Source organism: Oenanthe melanoleuca, chromosome 11 (assembly GCF_029582105.1).
Source record: "Oenanthe melanoleuca isolate GR-GAL-2019-014 chromosome 11, OMel1.0, whole genome shotgun sequence".
Taxonomy (NCBI): Eukaryota; Metazoa; Chordata; class Aves; order Passeriformes; family Muscicapidae; genus Oenanthe; species Oenanthe melanoleuca.
In genome coordinates this window covers 12465001-12477731 of record NC_079345.1, presented here as the reverse complement: position 1 = coordinate 12477731, position 12731 = coordinate 12465001, and the positions used below count along the sequence as shown (strand labels likewise).

The window sequence follows — 12731 nt, the reverse complement described above, 5'->3', positions numbered from 1 at the left end:
ATTAGTTTAACAGACTAGTATATCTAAATCTTTTTACCCACATGTATCACTCACCAGCATGATTTTATTACAATGGATATGTTATTAAAGCTTAACCTTGCACTCAGCCACTAATCAAAAACAATTCAAGAAAGCAAATCAAATGTTCCAACTTAACTAAAATCTCCTCCCTTTAAGCAACAAATAAAGCCCAGCTGGCTTGTAGGGAAACTTCCATGTATCAGTATTCCACAGCTCACTCAAATCAGGCACGTTTCTTAAGTCTAAATTTAGCTGCTTGCATTTCTTCAGAACTTTAATTCCTGAATATTGTGTTGAACCTACTGAGACTGTTGAAGTGCCAGATCTTAAGGCTGCAGTCATATTGAGATTCTTTTATGGCAAATGTAAGAAGCAAAGTTGCTGTAACACACAGGCAAGCAGTTGGGAACAAACACACCAGCAAAAGGATCAGGCATTAGAAGCCAAGATTCATCTTCCAGTCATGCTGGCAATGTTGAATCTCACCTATGTGCCAGTGAGGAGTGCATTAAGCTACTTAACCAGTGGAAGAGAAAATGATCGTACATACATATAGGAAGGTTGAATTAATGGAGAGACCTCTTAGGTTTTCAAATCCCTCCTTCACTGGAAGCAGAATCAATCAAGGAGTGTTCATTTTTGGACAGGATGAGACCATGCTCTCACTCGGGAAACAGGAGCTCCTAAAACTGTGCGGTGCCAGCGAGGTGCCCCGGCAGCGGGGACACCTGAGCCCTGTCTGTGCTGGAATGGGCTGCAGAGTCACAGCAGGCAGGTTACACAGGTCTCACCCATGGATACCCAATCCTCATCTCCCTGGAAAGGCAAGTGTGGTACAGGCACTGCTGTTTTCACCACTTCTTGTGACAAAGACGGAACAACTTCTGTTTTGCAAAAGCAAGTTTAAAATTTATATTATAACACTGAATCTACCAAAGCTGCCAAGAGACATTGAACTCATGGGATCTGTGAAAGTTTTTCACACCTGTGTTTTTCTCCTGTGCCTAATATTATGGGAGGCATTTTGGAGGATTTTACAATGCAAGTTTCAATGAGACACTTACAGTCTCCCTCAGGCAAATTGTCACAGCTGCAGAGGTCTGCTACCCAGCTGCCAATCAAGGCAGGCAGGGAGTATGTGCAGTGAAATCACAAAAAAGGCAGGCTTCATTAGACTGCTGAAACCTAACTAGAGGCTATCTGGGCGTGCTTGAGCCCTTAAAACAGGGTTGCTTTAGAAAGATGGATTTTTTTTTTCCTTTCCAAGTGAAGAAAGGGCCCTAGCACTCATTGAGGAATGTATTGGTGCCAACTTTCCCCTTTGCAATTTCAATGTTTGTTTTCTCTGTCTAAAAAAAGAAATTACATGGCCCTATAAGGTTCTATTATTAGATTAGCTGATATAGCTGGAAAAAAGTGGACAAGATTACAGGTTCCACATCCCTTTGCCAGGTCTCAGAAGTGTGTCTACTTTTTCCAACTGTAGAAGCTGCTCCAGTGAAATATTATTCCTTTCTACAACCTTTCCTTCCCTTATTTCCTTAAAGCAATCCAGCTACAAAACCACTGGTATTAAAGACCAGCTGTACTGGAAGAGAATTTTTCCTCTTTCATACCTAACAGAAATATTCTGAGGGAACCAAATATATTTAATTAGGAAAAAAAAAAAAAAAAAAAAAAAAAGCCCTACTGAAAAGGACAAACACACAGAAGTTCAGCCCAAATAATGTTCAAGTGGGAAATTTAAAAGCACATGGAAACAAGTGGCATATTGTAAGCCATTTAACAAAGTTAATTATAGGTATTCACTACATCTGGTCTTGGCCCCTATTCAGCAAACTATTTAAGCATGTGCTCAGGTTTAAGCAAGTGCAGGCTGAAAAGCCTACGTGTCCCATCACGTGCTTAAGTTGGGCATCTGCTGAATTACTTTGCTGATCCAGGACCATAACATATAATAAGAATGGCGCTAAAAGTTATCTAATAAACAGCTGTTATTTTAAGAACTACACAAACATAACACACATTTTATGTCCCTAAAAGAGCTGGTGTCATGAACGTATAAATCCACAACTAAAATTGTTTCAGACATGAAGCTACATATGCATATATATATTTTGTGAATGAAAAGAAAAAGGCAGGCTTTAAATTAAAACATAATCAGACTCATCAGGCTGTCTCTGTCTATTACCACACTTAATCTTTGTTATCCACACTGCTTCTTTGTTATTTCTTATCGACAATTTGTTATATTTTGGCTCCAATTAATTCTACCAGGAAAATGTTGGGATTTTATTTTTCATTCGTGCCCATTTAAGTCTTCTTCTGAACACAAAAAACAGTGACATGATGTTCAAACATTAATGTTTAAGTGGTTTAGCAGCAGACCTATAGTTTTCCTAATTTTTAGACAGTCACAAATCCTACTAAAACAAAAGGCACTGGGGAAAGCTGAGCTCCCCCTCCATGGCGCTGGTGCCTCAAGACACGAAGTTTGAAAATTCTGGGCTCCCTATTTACAAGTACAGCTGCATTTCCCGAGCGGATTGTGCTGTGACGGCTGAACCCTGCAAATGTCACCGGGCCGGCTCGGGCAGGGCGCAGCAGCAGCAGCAGAGCCATTGTTGCTGGGGCCCGGAGGGAGGAGGTGCCGCCGAGGCAGATGGGGACCGCGGTAATGCGGAGCTCCCCGGGGACACCGCGGGCAGGGCTGCGCCAGCACCACCTGCCTCCCTGGGGCTGCGGGGGGCACGGGGGGCTCCGCGCTGTAGGGACTGGGGCCATTGTGCTGCCCTCCACGTGTGTGACACCCTCCAAAGGGTGGCACATGTGCCACTGCAGGGACACGGGGCCATTGTGCTGCCCTCCACGTGTGTGACACCCTCCAAAGCATGGCACATGTGCCACTGCAGGGACACGGGGCCATTGTGCTGCCCTCCACGTGTGTGACACCCTCCAAAGGGTGGCACATGTGCCACTGCAGGGACACGGGGCCATTGTGCTGCCCTCCACGTGTGTGACACCCTCCAAAGGGTGGCACATGTGCCACGCTTTGGAGAGTGTCACTGCAGGGACACGGGGCCATTGTGCTGCCCTCCACGTGTGTGACACCCTCCAAAGCATGGCACGGAGGGGCCCTGTGTGCCACTCTCCAAAGCACAGCACAGGGGTGCCACATGTGACACTCTCCAAAGGGTAGCACAGGGGTGTCACAGGTGCCACTCTCCAAAGGGTGGCACAGGGGTGTCACATGTGCCTCCCCATGCAGCCTGGCAGGGGAGTGGCCCCCCAGGTGGCTGGCAGAGGGGTTCCTGCACATGCCACATCTGATGGGGCTCCAGCCTCAGTGCCACCCACCCTGGCTGGAGTGCAGCTACTTGGTTTGTGGTCCCCGTGAGGAAGAGGCAGTACACAGAGACATACTGGGCTTCTGTGATTTCAAGACAACACTAAGAACCTCCAGCCCTTCTCTGCTGCTAATGTTACTAATAACCTCCATATTGTCATCTATCTTACCTGAGCTAACAGTTCATAAACCGCCACCTGCAGCTTGTCCCTTATAGTTCATTAACATACACTAATAAACAGTACGCTTCACTCCCACTGTGCTGCCAAGTGAAGCCAGTCAGAATAACTGCATTAGCTTTACTGTTCTTTCTCAGCACATTTTTCCCACATGGGAACAATTAGGACAAACTCCCTCCAGATTATATTTTGAGATCCATCATATTTGCAGGAAAATAATAATAACAATAATAATCTTTTTCACAAATGCATCTGTAGGCATCTACAGAAGATTAACCTGACTGCCATTACCAAAAGTGATAGGCTCTTAACCTCCTCAGCAGTGTATGGAAAGGGTTAATGTTCCCCAGGCTCTGACTTACACCTATTATGCTCAAGTTTAAAAATAAGATGTGAAAGATGCATTATATAAGGCCAGTACTGCTATCCTGCCCATCTCCTATTTTGGAATTAAAGATCATCATTGCTCACATCAAAGGGGCTGGGTGAGAATAAAAGAAAAGACAGGAACAATGAAAATAGCTACCCGACACGAACCAGATCAAAGGACCAGGCACAGAAAATGAAGAGCTAGGGGGTCCTTTAATTACTGTCCACATCCTCCAAGTCATGTGGTGAGAAAGAAGGGAAAAAAGTTTTGAAGGCCACTGGGTTTTGTCTTGCTGTGGCTCCTGTTTCCACAGTCTGTGCCAGTTCCCTACAAACTGCTCTGCTTTTTATTTTTTTAAATTTTTTCTTCATTTTATTAAAGTCAAATAGGACTCCTGGACTCCAAAAACTCCTCCCTTTATGCCAAGAGGAGGAGAGGGAAGGAGGGGTAAGAGGGACAGTAGTAGAGATAGTCTGTAGCAATTGCCTGAAACAATTTCAGGAGGACTGCTCCAGGCAGCGCCCCGGGAGCTGCTTTGGGAAGGAGAGCTCTGGCTACCTGAGGCTAGTCTTTATTTGCAGGCCTCCCGGGTTGAGAAAACTTCAAATTCACATAGGGCACTGCTCCATGGGGCAGCAGATCAAACCTGGCTACTAGCTGTTTGAGCTCAGCAGCAGAAAAAAGGATTGCTCTGGGACTGAGCATAAGTAGAAGCATGATTAAACTTCAAACATACACCCCCCCCCTTTTTTTTTATACACAGCAGACAGTTATGGCTAATATTTTGATATGGACTTAAAAATATGCTGCAAATAACTTGCTCCAGCCTGCTGGCTGCAGGCTTAAAAACAATAAAAATTTAAACTAGCTGTATTATTGCAATGAAGTCAAATGTTCGGATTTACCTTTCATGGATCATTAAGGGAATGTCAAGTTATTTAAAATTATCTCTTTTTATTTAACTTAGCCCTCAAGAATAAAATTCAGATATCTGACCATTGACTGTAGTGACACATTGTACCATTTACTTCCTCCTATTCTTACTTCAAATGTAGTGCATTTCTCTCTAATTACTCCTGACTTAAGTTTCATGGAATCAGAATAGCCAGGGTTAGAAGGAACCTCTGCAGATATATAGTCCAACCCCTGAATGTTTATTTTTAAAAAGACAGAATAAAACATGTCATAAGGAAGTAACAGAAGAGGGATTCAAAAATTGATGTGGAAGAAGCTGACCAAACTTTCTAGGAAATAACAGTGCTTTGCACTATTAGAAATATTCTGGACAAGACAAGCTCTGGGATGTTCCCAAGAAATTGCATTTGCTAATATAGATGCTAGCAGTGGACACAGACAGAAGTCACTGAAGAGGAAAATGCATTCCTGTCTCAGGTCAGTTTGCTTGGTTTCTGCTGTATGCCAAACTAGAGCATGAAAAGCATTCAAACAGAATTTTATAGACTTGGAAGAAGAAAGCTCAAGTCACCAAGACACCATCTAGAAAAGGGGAACATCTTTTCCCATCCTATTTACAGCTTGGAAACTCCTTAGACAAGCAGTAAGGATGATCTTCTATGATTTAGCCTCAAACTCCCAACAAGTGCCAAGTTACTTCATCTTCTTTCTGATGAAAGTTGCCTCCATCGCTTCCTGCTCTTGGACCCTAACATGCAGCAAACAGCCATTCTCAGGAGGCCCGCTGAGGACTAAATTAAGCAGATATAGACTACAAAGCTGCTTTCCAAAGTGGGCATCATGCCTAGGCTCTACATCTAAGCAGTATGCTAGGTACGTGTATACCAAGTTCCAGTTAGCTGTCTTGCAAACATCCGCGTTGGGAACCCTGCCCAAACAACCCTTCAAAGCTATGGGGGCTCTGCTGGGATCAGCATGGGAGCAGTGGGACTGGGACATTTGCCTCCTTGTTACAGGTCTCAAAGTATCATATTATCCATTTAGATAGCCTTTTGATTGAGAGAGCTTCCCTTTTGGGCTTAGCCCCAAATGCCAAGAACAGATGAGATGATTTAAGAAATTCTCCAGGTAAAACATGAAAAGGATGCTTAAGATCCAGCTTCTGACGAATAGTTGCACTCAGGGAGCCACAAGGGCTAGGGAAATACACATGGTCAATTAAATGAACTGATTGAAAAGAAATCAGAGATCCCTCTGGGGAAAATCTGAGATGTGGTCATACAGCCACTGCAATCTTTTTGGAAGGTGGTAAATGGGGCAAAAGCTGGGAAGAACTGGAGTGCCTTACTCATTTGGCAAAAGCAGGTTGCCATACGGAAGGGAAAAATCTTTAAAGGAAATAAAATCCAAAGAAAAAAATCCATGATGGGTTCAAAAGGAGGCTCCACCAGCTCTCTCAAAGCCTCTTGAAACCTCAGCACTGAGTTGAGAATTCTAATGGGAAAATATAGTAAAGGCTCTTCGGCAAATGTTCTGTCCTTTCCATAGACTGTCCCACAAAATTCACTGGTAGATGCTGAGAAATCTTCCAAAGCACTCCAAGATGAATTAGCACAAAGGAATTAACTGGAATGCAAACTAATATAGTTGGTGCAGAATAAGACTAATTTTCTTTTATCTCATTAGAAAAATACCTACATGCTCATTCATGGGAGGGAATAATTTACTAACAGTTCAGCTATTTTTGATGCATTTGTTCAGACAACCTCAGGAGACAGTGGTATCACCAACGGGACTGCCAGAAGTTAAAGATTTGCATGGAGAGCTACCTCCACTTTGTGTTCATGCCTTTGCATCTTTGAGAGTCCAATGCTGGTGCTGCCCAAGCCATGGTGAGCTTTGTTGGGCCCTGAGCTCAAGCTCAGACATAAGCGGAGCAGGCTGAGCACACACTCTCTCCTAGATAAGTAGTCTGGAAAGGCCATAAATGTGAATGTAGGCTGTTGAGACAATGCCAGCATATCTCAAAATCAGAGTAATGAGCTTAAGCTGCCGTCACTAGGAGCATGTGTGCCTTTTCCTGTCTTACTTTCTGGAAACCCATGGGTATTCCTGCAAAGGGAGGAACATCCTTAAGTGGCTGCTGACTCTAACCCAAGAGAAGAGCACCTTGCAGAGGTAACTGAGTTATTTACCTAGGAACTCAAGCAACATTTGCTTTTGGGATTGTGAATTCTTATTTTGCCTGTGAAAGTCAATCATCTGGTTGTCATCTAACTTTGCTAGAACAGAGCACTACTCATTAAACCTTTTCAACCTGCACCAGAAACAAAACTCAAATTCACAATTTCTTTTTCCTCAGAAGGATCAATCACAGAGTAATGTAGTTTGGAAAGGAGATATGGAGATCACCATCTCAAAGTCTTGGGTTTTTGCTACCAGAAGTAACTCACCAGTCATTTTCATTTTTTTTTTTTTTAAAGACACTTTACCAAAAAAATTTCTCTAATAGGCTAGCTACTGGAAGCCTATCTCTCACTGGGTAGAGAAGACACCAGCTGACCATGCTTCCTCGAAACAGGACATTTACTTTCCATGTCTATTTCTATGATAATGTCTCAGGGAAATCATGAGACAGTCATCAACGTTGAAAGAAAGCAGAACTGCCTGGCCAAAAGCACAGGAAAGTAAAACTAAGTAGATGCATTTCTTCCTTCTACTAAGTTTTGGAATTTCTTAAGAGTGGAAGATATTATCCTTTGCTGAAGTTGTTCATTTCATCTTACACTTCCCACCTCTTCTGAGTCAACTATCTTAGCCTGTGTGTTTCACTTCTTAGTTGCTGCTTCTAGATCCACTCTACCTTTCACCAGTCTATTCCCCTTCTTCTTTCCCTGTGCTTTTTTGACATCTCTCATCTTCCTCTTGGCAGTTCCCACCCTGACTCACATCCTCTGCCCCCATTTCCAGTCCTGTTATTCTAACCTTCCTCTGGAAAACAATCCATCAGCTTCCCCAATTTCAAGACCTTGCTTACCCTCTATCCATCCTTTCTACATTTCTGTCATCTCCATGGTCAGAGCATACATGTTTATCCCTTCCTGAAGTCATTCACTTTCCTTGCCAACTGCTTTGTCCACCAGATCTGTGAATACTAGACCAGGGACAATGGGGGGCTATAAAAGCAATGTAAAAGAGAGAATCAATACATAGCAATGGAGAGACTGCTGCCCATTGAAGATCTCGAAAAAAAAACCCAAAAACCAAAAACTGCCAAAATTACAAGAAGATCTAGGTGGACTTAACACAGATTAGGGGGGAAAAGTTAAAGACTATTTGCTTCAAAAAGGCACTATTGCTCAGCTAACATTCTTTAAACCAGGCACTACCAGAGCTGAAAGAACAATTTCACAAGTCTCCTGCACACTTGCATACAACTGAAAAACAAAACAGGACTCTGATGCTTCCTACTGGCTATTCACATTGCTCCAGTGTTTATGGTCACATGGCTGTCTCAACATAGAGTAACTGCTGCCTTACTGAACTTGCTACTTGTCCTGTATGAGATACATAGTCATACTGATCATTTTTGTGTGAAAAGTTTCCTCGAAACCTTTATGCTTTTTAATTCTAAAACATTTTTAAAGATTCATATGAGATTCCTAATGCAACTATAAACCTGATGAAATCTGCTGCCAATCTGATAATTTCCCTTTGAGTTTAACTTGGATATATTCCTGCATGCCTCCACAGAATCAACTTAAAATAACCTGGTGAATTTCCTCCTTATTCTCCAGGGCAGGTATAGTGTTCTGGCCGTGACTTGAGTGAAGTTCTGTGAATTCTATGGCAAGAACATTGTCAGAGCAGTCACCTGAAAACCATGCTAATACCTTAGTGACACTTTGGTAATAGGTGTAACACATACCTAGAAACGGAAAAAGACCTGGGCTGCAAGGCCACACAGGCCTGTACAAAGGTAGGGAAAAGGAAATGCTCCTGGAAAAGGAGTTGTTTCACTCACAAATGTCCCAAGGTCTTAACAGAGGGATAGAAATCATTTTGGTGATGCTTCCCTCTCCATTCTTCTCTTTTCTGCTGCCCTCCATGGTGATATTTCCTCTCTCACTGCCACCTCCCAATCAGCTGCTACCCTGTTACTACTCTCCTACCTTCACTGCTTGGAAAATTCACCCAGCTTTTCCTCTAGTGTGTCCTTTATGTCCCACTGTACATTTAGAATCTAGGATTTGGCAAAACAAGCATACAAGTCTGTTTCCCAGCAAACTACTGAGAAGGTGTCCTTAAGGTATCTTAACTGCCCCTGGTATTTGCAGTGTCCCTCAGCCTCCTTCCCTCTGTCCTCAGAGGTACCAGCCCTGCTGTGTCCCCGACACAGCGCCAGCCACCTGCTTCCCACCAATGCCACCAGTGACTCCTGCCCCACCTCACCTTCCCCTTCACCACCCCCTGCCCACCCACGGCAGCCCTGGCCCCTCTGCACCCCACAGAGGCGTGTGGGGCAGGAGAACAGGTCCCACCTCAGCATGGGGAGCGCAGCGTGTCCGTCCTGCTGCGGTCTCTGCTGTGCCCGCGCCTCACGCAGCTGGCACCCGCACTGGAGGTGACACAACAGGAAAACCTACAGCCACCAACGCGCCTCGGCCTGGGAGAGACAGCCAGCCCCGCTCTTTGTTTCGTTTTGAGTTAAAATCTGCCCCCTTCTAATTTCAGAACTTGGTTCACGGGAGACCAGCTCCTCCAGCTGCCTGTCACTGCCAGTGCCCTACAGACTGGCTCACACCCCAAAACTCAGCATTGCATCTTAGCACAGGGGCAATTTTTTAAATCTTTCCAGCAGAAGCTGGTTTTGTCCTTTCCCCACGCCCCTCCCAGGCAGGGCTGGTGGCTCAGCCCAGAGTGCTCAATGCCAGCACAGCCTGGCAGCAGCCCCGCTGGCAGCAGTGTGCTCTTAGCACAGAGGAGCACAGTGGGCAGGTGCTGAGTGGGTGCACCTTATCTCCATGAATTTTACTCACTTTTATCTATCCAAATGACCTCACAGTACTTCTGCTTGGGCACCTGTTTTCTACATTGCTGTCAACACTTCTGAGACCAATGGGCTGAGCACACTGGCCAGGCTGGGAGGAGGGTGAAAGGGGTGCTACCAAGCACTGCTTGAGTCTAAAAACATCTGACTGCCTTGGAGCAGTTCACCAGCTGTATTTAAGGTAGAGAAGGACAGTATCACCTGCCAGTCATACCACAGTGGCTAAAGAGACAAGACCACATTACAGTTGTGAGTTTAATTATACTGGAACCTGAAACGTCAAAGAGGGGAGGTCAGCAACAGAAACCTAGTAGGCTCTCAGGCCTATAAGAAAAGAAAACCCTATTTTCTGCACAAGGAGTCTCTAATCTGTGCCATGTCCCTGCCAAAGTTGATCAGCAATGGTTGTGTTGGCATTAGGCCAAAGTTTTTACATGGCTCCTTCAAGAAAGTCCTCTTTTTTCACAGCTGACTTGTCCCTTTCATAACCAATGGTCATGACAAGGCAGATTACCAGCTCTTTCAGCAGAAGAGACCTATTAGTCTGTTTGATAGGATATCAGGATACCCTGCTCCTGCCCAAACAGATAGAAAATGTTCCATGCTTTCACTAGTTGGGAAGAAATCCCATGAATCTGGCCCACACATAAAGAAATCATCTGTTGCCATTCTGAGGAAAACATGACAGAGATCTACTGAAAATCCCAACTTTTTCATGATTAGATAAACCACAGTGTCTTACCTCAATAAGGCCCATTCATTTTCCTAGCACATCCATACATACACTTGTTCCAGGATGGGATCCAACAAAAGTCGGTTGGTTAATTTTATTTCCCAGGTTAGGGTTGGGTTTTTGTTTTTTTCCGAGCCAACGTTTGATCACTCTGGCACTACAATACTACTTGCCTGCCCACCCTAAACAGTGCCTATATGGGAAGAAGAATACACTGCTAGAGCTTGCAAGGTTCATTTAAGATACACAATACGCTAATACAGTCTGTTAAGTCTTAAAGAATGATTTTTAAAACAAGCAAAGAAATGTCCTCCACTAAAGAAAGAAAACTCTAATGTGTGGAAAAAATGCCAGTTTAGGTCTGTAGTGTCATAGTCCACAGGGGAGGCTTTTCCACTCTCAATACTAATTATGTGGTGGGCACGATACAGCACTATACATTAAGTACTATATCTGATCAAGCAGAAGACTTTTTTTAATGGCTTACTAGGTATTAGGTATCCTGTACTCTACACGCTGTGCTGACATAAGATTTTACTGCTTGCAGATGCAATTGCCAAAGACTAAAAGGTTTTATTTACTCAAAACACACAACTACACTACGACTCCTGAACGCTATATTGGGGAGAAATCCCCTTAAAAGAGAAGAAACATTTCTGGCAGACAAGCTACTAGTGAAAACGATCCAAACCGGCTAAACTAAACCTGCAAAGCAACTCTTACAAAAACACAAATGACATCAATCTCTGTCTTCCTCTACATATCTCTGTGGGGTATGACGTTGTGGTGGGGAGCCAGAGAGGAAGAAGGGCTGCAGAAATGCCCAATGTGCGGACACTGCAGAGCTCAGTCCCCCGTCAATCGCCTTCTCTGGTGTCACTATCTGCTGGCTTTGTGGGCAAAAGGGACTGCTCGTCACTGGTAGCCAGCTAGCACACGGCCTGGCGACCTGGAAAAACCATTGGTTTTCCCTGTCCTTAAGAGCACGCTCTGCTGAGCCTGGAGCCGCGTGCTCACAACTTTAAGGGGGTGCTTTTTATTTAATTGTGCCTTTTCTTGGCCTGAATTTCCCCCAAAAAGCTGAAGAGGGCATGTGCTTATTATCTTTTAGTGCAGCATGTGCTCGGTGCAACCTGAGCTCTTCGGATACTTCAGTCTGAAAATTAGAAAAAAAAAAAAAAAAAATTAATTGCGAGGGAAAAAACAAGGCTGCTGTGCGACTTTGATTCAATCAATTAGCATTATCTTGCAGCGCAGCCCTGCCCGCCGCCCCCGGCCCGGCAGTGTTTAACTTCGCTTGGCAGGCGCGGCCCGCAGCGCGCCGGCGGAGCGGCGCTGCCGGCTGGCTGCCGCGCGGGGCCCTTATCAGGCGCTCCCAGTCAGCGCGGGCCCCGCGCAGCTGGCACGGGCCCCCCGGCCCCGCCTTATCGTGCGCCGCAGCCCCGGCCGGCCCGCCAGGGGCCCGCGGCCGCCCCGCCGCCCCCCGGCCCGGCCCGGCCCTGCCGCCGGCCGCCCCGCTCCCGCCGAGCCTCCTCCGGCGAGCCCGAGCCGGCGAAGAGAGGCAGGAACAAAACCGCAAATTTAGATTAATAAAGCATTTGTTGATTCTACAGAAACTTAGCAGGCCCCTAAGAAATCCACCAGAGACCTGTGCAGCTCCAGTAATTTTCTGTTATATTATCTTTCTTGTAAAATACTTCCCCAGACAGAGCCCCCGAAGGGGCTCAAATATCACTGTGACTAACCGAAATCAATGTGCACTCACCTATTGACATTTTTACATAGTTTTTGGATTTAGTATCCGGCCCAAAACACAATCAAATCTTCTGCCAAGGAAATAACAGGCACTTAGCTAGTCAGCTATTAGTGTTACAAAGGAAAAAATGTGGGCACCCAAGGGAGATGGGAGAGACGGCATTGACGTCAGGGGTAATTGGGTGTCTGAGAGAAATTGCCAACGGCTGGCCAAACCCCCCAGAGGCCCACACAAAGCCGAGCTGCAACTCTAATAAAGGAAAGTAAATTCTAGAAAGGGGCTTTGCTGCAAAGAAGCCTAGCAGGAACCAAAAATATCTCCCACATACACAAACACATACACACAAATAAAAAATACAAAA

At 45.0% G+C, this 12731-nt stretch overlaps 1 protein-coding gene across 5 annotated transcripts in view; it reads right to left on the bottom strand.

The window, feature by feature from the left end:
- ZNF423 (zinc finger protein 423) overlaps positions 1-12731 on the bottom strand; it is a 227824-nt gene that overhangs the window by 122722 nt on the left and 92371 nt on the right. Inside the window, exons 1-2 of one of the 5 annotated variants that reach the window (XM_056500810.1) lie at positions 12380-12731; positions 10624-11770 (exon numbers count right to left, since the gene is read on the bottom strand). The exon at positions 12380-12731 is cut by the window's right edge and continues 574 nt beyond it. The exons of 3 other annotated variants lie outside the window; for them this stretch is intronic. The gene's annotated coding sequence lies outside the window, so the exon portion shown is untranslated. Of the gene's footprint in view, positions 1-9372; positions 9433-10623; positions 11771-12379 lie in introns of those variants that run through there. One more of the 5 variants, XM_056500811.1, reaches the window with a different exon arrangement.